Source organism: Rattus rattus, chromosome 1 (assembly GCF_011064425.1).
Source record: "Rattus rattus isolate New Zealand chromosome 1, Rrattus_CSIRO_v1, whole genome shotgun sequence".
Lineage (NCBI taxonomy): Eukaryota > Metazoa > Chordata > Mammalia > Rodentia > Muridae > Rattus > Rattus rattus.
In genome coordinates, this window is record NC_046154.1 from 129,582,977 (window position 1) to 129,594,125 (window position 11,149).

Here is an 11,149-nt window from a genome sequence, read left to right on the forward strand (position 1 = left end):
CGTGTGAAAAGCCATCAGTAGTGTGTGGTTGATCCTGATGTAACTCGGGACTTGGACAATCTTAACCGAAATGTTGTGTCTATGTTTCGGAAAATGCAGAAAGTTCAGAAATCGTAAGATAAGCCCTCTTTCTAAATATATCATTGTTTCTAGAAGAGTCCACAAGTGTGGGTTCCACAGTTATTCCCCCTGGGTCATGACTCATGTAGGGTGGCAGAGATAGAAGAAACCTATGAAGTAGCCCACCATTCAGCCCTCCCTATCTTCTGTCTACCATTATGGAGACCATACATGGACTCCAGACTTTTGGTTCCACAGCTATGGAGGAGTTGAGTGACAGTTTCAGGAGGAGTGGGGCTAAACTAGACCTTGGTTCCACAGACTTGACTCTAATTTTTGAGCAAGCAATTTTTGACTGTCTAAAAAGCAGTTTTCCTAAAGAGCTGCTTTATCTAAATTAAACATAACTACGGACTGGCAATTAACTGGGCATTCAAGTTATATTCTACAAGGACGATTGCTGGGAAATTTATCCTCCTACCTGTCTGCTAGCAATTAGGGATTAACAAGCAGCCAAGACAGAAAATAAATTTAATGTGGATTCACTGGTCATTTTTCCTTACCTCTAGTTTATTTGTTCTACCTGGCAGTCCAGGCCCCTAATTGCTGAAATATTCATTTTGTAAGAGGTCTCAGATGCGTTTTCAGTGTTACAGCTAGAGAAGGTCTTGGAAATGTACCCCGTGACATTTTGTTAGCAGGGATTTTCAGAGAAACTTAGTTACAAACACTATCTATGGAGGAGCATAATACTGAGGTGCTAATGAGGAGCCTGGGACGAGAACACCCAAGAATGTGACAGGCAGGATAATGAGCAAATAACTTGTTATTCAGGCTGCACTGCTAATGAATTTCTGTCTTGTATGTGTGTCATATGCCCTTCTCTGCATATAAATTCTGGGGATGCCAGGGGGTTTAGAGAAGCATGGGCGAGAAGGGAGGAATGCTGGAGAGTCAGTAGATGATCCCTCACCAGGAAATATTTAAACATGATTATACGAGAGAATAACGTAAGCGAAGCATACGTTGAAAATGTCTTAATTGGAGAGATGGATATTTCAACAGAGCCAATGTCTGGGGAACAAACATGTAGACGCATGTTCAGAGCAGTAGTGTTTACAACTACTGAGATGTCAAAACTCTGTACAGGTGAATTGATGAAGGGCTAAACGGAGGGAAGTGTGATAGAACTGATGTTTCAGGTACTAAAGTTGTCACGTTTATAGGGACATAAAATGCAATAGTGGATATCAGGGACTAGAGGGAGAAAGAAATCATGTATTGTTTAAAGGGTATGTAATTTTGACTAGGGGTTGTGAGAGTTCCAGGAAAGAATGGTGACAGTGATTGTGATTTAATGTGAATTTAAGGGAGTCAGGTCTGCTCAGGCTAGAGAAGTATACACGATTAAGACAGTAGGCTGGTCTTCCAGAGGACCAGGTTACAGTCACTAGCACTCATATTGGGAGGTCCACAACTGTCTGTGTATGTGGCTGCAGAGCATCCAGTGCAGTTTATTGGCTCCCTTGGTGTCACACACACACACACACACACACACACACACACACACACACACACACACACACACACACGCACACACACACACACACACACACACACACACGACACATCACACACACACGTGCATACACGAGAAAGAGAGAGAGAGAAACTCACACCCAGGGTAAGATTTCTAAAAATTAAATCTTAAAAACCAGAAATGTATGCTTAAAATGGCTGAAATCTTAAATTATAGATTATTATATTGTACTAAAATAAAGAAGAAGCCAAATGAACATTGTAAGAACATTCTCAAATTCATCCTAAACGCTGAACAAAATTAGAATCCTTCATGAGTTACTCTAACCTGCTCAGAAAATGATTCTGTTACGACGTAATCACTCTCTTTCTCTTCCGGTCCCAGGCGCTGTGGGAGCCGCGGCTTACCGTGCAGACATGGCCAAGTCCAAGATCCACACCACACACAACCAGTCCCACAAACCGCACAGAAATGGCATCAAAAAGACCCGGTCACAAAGATACGAATCTCTTAAGGGGGTCGACCCCAAGTGTCTGAGGAACATGCGCTTTGCCAAGAAGTACAGCAAGAAAGGCTGAAGAAGATGCAGGCCAACAACGCCAAGGCCGTGAGTGCACGAGCAGAGGCCATCAGGGCCCCCGTGAAGCCTCAGGCCAGCAAGCCCAAGATGCCAAAGAGCTCCAGTCCCAAACTCAGCCGTCTGTCTTTCATCGCTCACCCCAAGCTTGGGAAGAAGACTCGAAGCTCCATGGCCAAAGGTCGTAGGCTCTGCCAACCAAAACCCAAGGTTCAAACCAAGGCAGAGGCCACAGCTCCAGCTAAGGCCTAGGCCAAAGCTCCAGCCCAGACTCCCAAGGGTGCCCAGGCCCCTGTGAGGGCCCCATAGAAAAAGACTTCTGCCAGTGTGAAGACAGATAGACTGCTGTGACACATGTACCTACACGCTATTTGCAGATAAACAGTGTCCTGTGCTGTTTTTACAAATAAACTTGAGACAAGAAAAAAAAAAAGATGTAATTAAAGTGAATTCTGTCTTTGACCAAAAATCAAACAAAAAACAAAACAAAACAACAAACAACTAAACAAAAACAGAAGAAAAACTAAGAAGTTTTTGGTCTCAATCGAGTGGGCCATTACATTGATCAACTAAAGTCTTAATTCATTCTAGGATTGGGCGATATGGTTTTCTAAGACATATACAGTCAGTTTTATCATATCTACTGCTGCTTCTTATTAAGTTTCCAATCAATTATATGTCCTTTGAAAAAATAGTCCACTAGTAATTCCTAGCACAGAATTTCAAATATTTGAGCTCTGCCACCTTGTAACATGGGTTTATTAAGCCGTGGACAGTGGACACTTTAAGCTGCAGCCCTGTATATAAAATGCCATAGTTCTGGGCATTGTAGGGCATGCCAGAAATTGTAGTTATGATGTTATATATAGACAGAGGGATAAGTTGGTTTCTGTCCTTCCTCTGTTCCTTTTCTATCAAACCATCTTTCATAAAAACACACCCCTTACCATGTTCTGCAGTATAAAACTAAGTGCCACCTTTCAATTCTTATTAGGATTTTCCAATCAATTTCTTACATCAAAAATCTCTCTACCCCACTTCTGCTTTAAGATCTCTATTGCCTGAACTTGTTAATTGCTCTTCCTCTCCCTATGCAATTACTTAATATTTAAGTTGGCAGGTATATTTATATCTAAAATTATTAGAGATAAAGGATAGTCTTGTGGTGACAAGTTAAGACTGTCACACACCACAACTTACAGGATAGAGTATTATCCATAACTTCAAAGATCATTCCATTCTTCTTTGTGTTTGATGATAGATTTAGAAATAATGGAGATCCTAATGTCCAAACAAAGGAACTATTTAGACCTGCATAAATCAAAGAAATAAAGGGATACAAACAATTTTCATTGGATTCTCCTATGATACTATCAGGCTCACTGAACATAATTCCTAAGAATATCCAGGAAGGAGACGATGTCAATCCTGAACTCTGTAGGTCTTCAGCTTGTGCAGAGCAGTCAGCACTAGAAAATTAACAGCCACAGTCAGAGAATGCTCCACTTCACAAACTTGGATGAAGGCATAGATGTATGATTGCACAAGGTGCTAAGGATAAATGACAATTCAGTGCTCAGTCTTAAATAAAATATTTATATCTTTCCCTTAAAGTCTCAGGGGACACTTTGGGAGATGAGATAGAAGCTAGGGAAAGGACTTCTAAATGCTGTCTTCTGGGCAACATACAACTCTTACCATCATGAAATCTCAATAAATAAAGATGTTTGCACTACGTTTGCACACGAGTGACGCCAAAAACTGTCAGGAAAAAAATGAATGGCCTTAGGATGCCCTTCCCCTCGCTGCTTAACTGTATCTCACAGGTAGTTTCTAGGAGCAGAGGAATCGATGCCTTCACGTGTGTGCCTGCTAGACTCCATGGAGCTTCAAATACGAGTCAATGCAATGGTCATGAAAATGGCAATAATTAAACTAAGTGGGTCACACAACCAAACCAAGGCATGAACAAGTCTGGAAAAGGGCCAGATAAGTAGGGAAGGAGGGGCTAGATTATTAAGCAAGAAAAGAGATGAGAATGAGCAAAGTTGGTAGCCAGAATGCCTTATAGAGTGAAATTATCAAAGAACTAACTTAATATAAATGTTGACACCTTCCTCATAGATATCAGGGATGCTTGCTAAGGAGAAACACCAGAGGAACCCTCACAGGCAGATGACAGATAATGAATAGTGTGATGTACTGATTCACCTCCTCGGCCTTTAGTGATTAATTTCAACAAAATGAAGCAAAGTTATAAGTATTTTCTTTTAGAAACTATTATGCAAATTTGTGGCTTTTATAGTGTGCAATCTTTTTTCAGAGTGCACATCTGAGGAGCAGAATAAAATCCAATGATGTTGAAGTTATTCAGACTTTGTTAAAAAATTCACAATGACTTAGAAAGGGAAGTGTACCCAGGAGTTGGGTAAAAATCTACAGAGTTATAGATCAGAACTACACTAGAAGTACTCTAGAAAAAGAGTGGTATATGGGACGAGATAACACATACACATGCATATAGAGACATTTTTATGCAATCCTGAAACTAAGGTGACAAACTTATTTTAAGAACACAAAGAAAGAAGAATCTATTCAGTAGTCAAAAAATAATCACCTGGTCTGTGTTGGAAAATTTTATGTCAAATTGATCCAAACTAGAATCACTGAAAAGGAAGGAGACTCAGTTGAGAAAAGGCCTCCATAAGATCTCATTTTAAGGCACATTCTTAATTAGTGATAGATAGGGGAGGACTCAGCCCACTGTGGGTGTTATCATCCCTGGGCTGGTAGTTGTGGCTTCTGTAAAAAAGCAGGCTGAGCAAGCCAGAGAGAGCAAACCAGTAAACAGCACCTCTCCATGGCTTCTATCAGTTCCTGCCTCCAGGATCCTGTCCTGTATGAGTTCCTGTCCTGGAGTCCTTCAATGATGGAGAGTGATGTGGAAGTGTAACCCAAATAAACCCTTTCTTCCTCAACTTGCTTCTTGGTAATGGCTCTTCATCACAGCACTAGAAACCCTAAGTCCCAGTCAGCATGCCAGTGAGTATCTGGAACATGATGCTAAGCTAAAGCATGTCATTGCCTCATGGTTCTGGTTGTCCCGGCTGTTGTTCTTGCCTAATAGACTGTATCTGACTATCTGACCAATTCTATCATGAATCTTGTTTTGGCCACCACCTTAGATCACATGCAGCAATAATGCCTCTCTGGCTAATATGTTTTTGTACAACTTCTATAATAAGTCAAGAGCAGATAGAAGAAAAGGCTACTGTGATACAAAATTCCAATATTTTTGAAATTTTTGTCATTTTTACCCTTCTCACTTTTGTTGAGAGAAGAATGCAAGGAAGTATTTTTTTTTCTTTCTTTCTTTTTTTTTTCGGAGCTGGGGACCGAACCCAGGGCCTTGCACTTGCTAGGCAAGCACTCTACCACTGAGCTAAATCCCCAACCCCAAAGAAGTATTTTTTATCACCAAGTAGATGAATAAAATTTATAACCAAAGGTGTCATGAGTTGAAAAGGAATAGAAATTCACTTGTACAGCTAAATCATGAGGGACACAGAGTTTAATTTTTAGAGTATTAGTACTTATATGAAGCAACCCAATATATAATTATTTCTTTTTTTTTTTTTTCTTTTTCTTTTTTTGGACCTGGGGACCGAACCCAGGGCCTTGAGCTTGCTAGGGAAGTGCTCTACCACTGAGCTAAATCACCAACCCCTATAATTATTTCTTAAACATATAGTATATATACCTCTTTGTAAAGAAAGATACTTGCATTTGAATATACCAGTTCCATATCAATTACCTATTTTTACTAGGAATTAAATTTGTATTAAAAAATCTGCCAAATACTTCAACAATTACAAACAACCAATTATCAATTTTTGTTAAAACTCATTAGCAAAATTAACATATCTTTTAACAAGAAAATGTAGTTTAGTTACAAATGTTAAAAATTTTAGTCTCCACTCTGGTGAAATGAGAATGGGGACCTGACTGGAAAGGCCAAAGACAGTCACCGAGGGTGACTACTGACACTCCGTATATATTTATGGATGTGTTGTTCTTGTGGTAAGTACTCTCCCGACAGACAGTGCTAACTCTAATCAATCATCCCTTAAATACATCATAGCGTAGATTCACCTCACTCCTTCATTAGCATTCATTAGCAATTAATCAACACAGCAGGAGTCTCTAGAAAGTTCAACAATCCATAAGGCACATTTCCATTAAAGATGAGCAAACAAGAGAAGAGAGCAGGAGACAGGAGATGGATGGTGTCAGTTCTGTAGGAGAAAGGGAATGTTTGGTCATCAAAAACCAAAATTCAACAGAATTTGGTTATCCAGTCTAAGACTTAAACTTTTGATTAACAAGCAGTAGCTTGTGTGACTGTATCACCATTGTCACTGGCAGATTTAGGCTCCCATCAGCCTGCTGAGTACATTTGTTCCACTTCAAGTAAGCCTTCTGTGTTGTCATTATATCTTCAAAAGGAACGGGAAGACGCTGCATCCAATTTTTTGCAATTGTGGGCAATAGCTTAATTCAGTCCTTAACTGTGTTCTTGCAGGGAGTTGAGGGTTATAATGGAAGCCTATTTCCCTGCAGGATGAAAAGGAGTCCTGCTGTGGAGTATAATACCCTGAACCCATGGCGGAGAGCTGTATTGTGCCCACTGAAGTGGCCCTGTTCAGAATGAGAGGAATAGGGAGGGGCGTCCTTGACTGGTCAGCATCAGCATAGGATCAAGAAGAGGGAATGTCTGCCTGCATAACCTCATGGAATTCCTCTGAGCTCTGAGTCAACCGCACTTGGCTCTCCCACCCGGAATAGAATGTAAGGAACTTAAGGGCGACAAAACAATAATGTAAAAAGTCATCTTATGCACATTATCTTTTGCTTTTCTTTAATAATTACAAATTATCTTCTGATATTTTTAAAGAAATTCAAATTACTGTGTTGACATGAGAAAAATACAAAAGCAAATGCTTTCTAAGCTTCAAAATAATATTATTAGACAGATAAACGTGCTATGAAACTAGTAGTTGCTGAAATAATAGAAATATCAAACTAGAATGTAGCTACTGGGTTATTACTGATGCACAGTAACTTTAGAAACAGGGGTGTGCAATTGTCACACAGTGACAAACAGTAGTCACTCGGTCCATGTATGTTGCAATCTGTGACTCAGACCATTTACTGAATCCATTTTCCCCACGCAAATACCTCCGACTTTAGTATAATCCAAGCACTCTGCTTCAGTAAACTTATCCCAGCAAGCGAGAGCACCGGTTGGTACCGACAAGCTTGCTTTATTTGGGGTTAGAAAATGGCCCTGAGAGATTCTGGTCTCATATTACAGTAGAATGAAAGGCTTAGATCTCCTTTCTTTTTCGCTTTACAGAAATTTTTACAAATGTCACAGTTTGTTGGATTGGTCCAGTCTGGTTCTCTGTGGTTGTAATTCAAAGTAAGAGTGAAGTAGCTCTCAACCCAGCATGGCTCATCATTGAGGTTTCAAAACAGAAGTGTGAACTCTTCTCTACCATCCACCTCTGTGTTTGTTGGGCAGTTGTGGATATTTTATGAAAGTTGCCTGGATTCAGGATTCATTTTGAAGGAAAGTAATCTTTTCAAAAATTTGGCTCCAGATTGCTTTAATCTTTTCGAATGTCGTTCGAAAGGGATTCATTTCGGGATTCAAGTTCCTTTTTCCTGCACATTTCAGAAGTGATCAGTTATCTCAGAGATGTTTTGTCTTACACTGCTGCCATATTTATCCCAACGGTCCATACTGAAGAGGAATAATACAGTGCACATAAGAAACTGAAGTAGCTGATTAAAGCATTAAATTAGAGACATGTTAAGATACCACTCGGGTCACTAAAGACTATAGTGCTTCACTTAAGTCCAGAAGCAACTCAGACCTTCCTCGACAGGGTCTCTGACTGCAGCCATGGGCAGTGACTGACAGGTTCACATCAAGAGGCATCAAAGCTTCATACATTTTTAAACATCCCAAATGATCCTAATGGAGAATTTAAAACAATTTGGGAATTCAATATTAGAAAAATGCATTCAAATGCAAGATCAGACAAACATATTAGCCAATACTCAAAGTATTAATGGACCTGAGGACTAAATCTGTCCAGCTGAAGATAATTCATAAGGTCTGCTGCACACTAGGAATGGTCTTCACAGAGGGGGCAGGGATGACTCATTCAGGAAATGGGAATAAAGGGAGAATAAGATGGGGAGAGGTCAGTGCCAAAGGACAAACACAGAAGTGACTGGACTTCTACTTTCTGTATATCAGACAGACTAACTTGTGGTTTTTGCCAAGTCAGAGTCTATCAAGAGAAGTAAATTAATATATGCAATTGCATAGTCCTAATGCTAATTGTTTTAAAATTCACATGGTCACCAAACTCACAGGAATGTGACAACAGGCTGCTAAAATGACTCCAAAATCAGAAGAGAGATTTCCCCCTTCCTTCCTGTCAATGAATCTTAAGAGACAGAAAGTCACAGTATCAGATCAATGGGGCCTTACTAGCTACTACCTAGTACATGTTTCTCTTTCCTCATATACAAAGCTATGTAACACTATGTAAAGTAAAACTATGGCTGAAAAAAAATAGATCTCAGTGTTTCTGTAAGGCCCACAGCATTCGGTTTTTCTCAGGTGCCCAAGAGCCTGCACATCGTGTTCTCCCTTATTGCCACTACCACTGCTGGTTAAAGAATCAAGGCTTGGAAGTGCTCTAGTGAAACATAAAATGACATTTCAGAAAAAAAAATGATTAGGAGATTTTGAAAAATTACTTAAAATCTTTAAATCAAGAGTTTATTTTTATTTCTTCAGATTGTTAATACTAATTTTTTAGTACAGATGTGGAAACCATTCCTTAAAAAAAAAAACTGATTCATGCTTTCTGGTGAAGGAAATAGGAAGAAGTTAAAAATTATTGAAGTGAGACTATAACTTCCATCCTGATGGAAACTCCACCCTTGTGGAAATTTTTTTTCCGGCTTCTTCGTGAAAGTATGGAGAGCAAATGGTTAGACAATGTGGGGAGGACAAGGACATGTGTCTTCACTGTTTGCCTTCTGTGACTCTGGAGGAGACAGACAACTTCCTTCTGAATTATTTTCTTTACTTTAAAAAGATGTGTTTTAGTGGAATCTAGGTGGTTATGTATACATTACTAGCATAATTACTGACCCGAGACTCATTACAATATTACTACCACAGTTACAGACCTGGGATTCATTATGGTGTTATTAACCTAGTACAATTGCCAGAAAGAAACTAGAAAAAGAGCACAAAGTAGTTGTATATTTTTGTTTGATGAACAAATGTCTTCTCCTGTGTCCATAGCTCTCAGCATATTAAAATGTATGCCTTGGGCTTCTCAAAGTTATGGGCCTCAGCCAATTTCTCATCCCAACTTTTCTGGGTGCTTAACAAATTCCCAATGAGATTTTGGCAGACAGCAGCAAGCCTGTTGTTGAAACTTTGATAAAACAGGTGCCACATGAAACAGAGACAGTGCCAGAAAATTTTGATATGCTACATTTAATATAAAGCCAAGTTTGCAATAGACTATATGGAGATCTCTGGACCACAGATTGAGACTCAAGAGTAAGGAATTTTCAATCCATTCATAACCAGCAGAAGAAAACAATGTCTTCATAACCAGGAGAAGAAAACAATGTCTTCATATTGTCCCACTGCTTTGGAAAATGCCCTCCCTACACTAAACTGGGAAATTATGTAGAGGGGTTCATTTTGCAAAAGTGAGAGTCCTAAAAATTCAAGCAAGATCATCTTTCACTCGAAGACGGGTACACAGAGATATGAGTTCAAGAGTGACAAAATGAGATTTCAAAAGAGATTCGTCATCATAAGATATGTCACATCTGGTGATAAATTCAGTTGTGCAAGGCATACAGATATGCAGCCACAAAGAGGGTAGAAGTTACCACCACAGAGCTGGAGGAGGGAGAATATGAGACACACAGCAGGTACAGAGAGATCATAAGATGAAGCAGAGACAGAAGTCCAGACAATCAAAACATCCATTGGCAGCTTCTAACCTACTCAACCTTCAGATACGTCACTGATACCCAGAAATATTGGATATGCCCAAAACCAGAATGTGACTGGTCCCAGAGCTTCAGGAAAAAAAGAATCTTAGGGATGATAACCTATATGTGTAAAAAATGGGGCCAAGCTAGAGGTCCCATTCCGTAGAAAAACCAGCAGCCTTGGTTTAATTTCTTATTTTGAATTTCTTATTTTTAATTTCTTGGTATATTATGATGAAGACCCTCTCTCTGTTTGAAATACATTTTTAATATGAACAATGTTAGGTTAGTGATTTTAGAGCCATGTAAGCTAGAGCTACAAAAATTAATATGACAAAGGAATGGGGAATCCAGCTGTCCTCCCAGAAGTAAATGACTGTCCATTTTAAATAAAAACTTCTTCATTCTATTTCTACTACTGCTTCTCAATAGTAATAATGTTTTGGTTTCACTTTATTTTTTTCTACTTGGAAAGGTTTAATGAGAGAAGAAGAGCAGAAGAGGAGAGGAGTTAAGGCCGGCCATGGTGGAGGAGAAGCGGGGGAGGGAATGTGGAGAGAAAGAACAAAGGGGAAGAAGGCAAGAGCGAGAGCAACTTTATTTTTTATAAGGAAAGAAATGTGTGTTTAGATAACACCTTTAACATGATTTAAGGACAATGAAACTTTCATAGAAGTAAAGAGAGAGATTAAGTAGAATAGAACCTTGAAAAATAAAGAGAAAGTCCTAGGAAAAGAAAACAAAAGCAGAAAAAAAGCCACTGTTCTTTTTTGAACATTTTGCTTGTTCCTTATGTGTTCTGAATGGCTAAGATGATGCCTAACAAGACCATTATAACTTATTTCATATCATGGTAAAAATATCAAGTC

The 11,149-nt window shown here is 39.2% G+C and overlaps 1 pseudogene; it reads left to right on the plus strand.

The window, feature by feature from the left end:
• Positions 1–2,016: 2,016 nt before the first annotated feature.
• On the plus strand, positions 2,017–2,486 carry LOC116889288 (annotated as a pseudogene).
• The last annotated feature ends 8,663 nt before the right edge of the window (positions 2,487–11,149 follow it).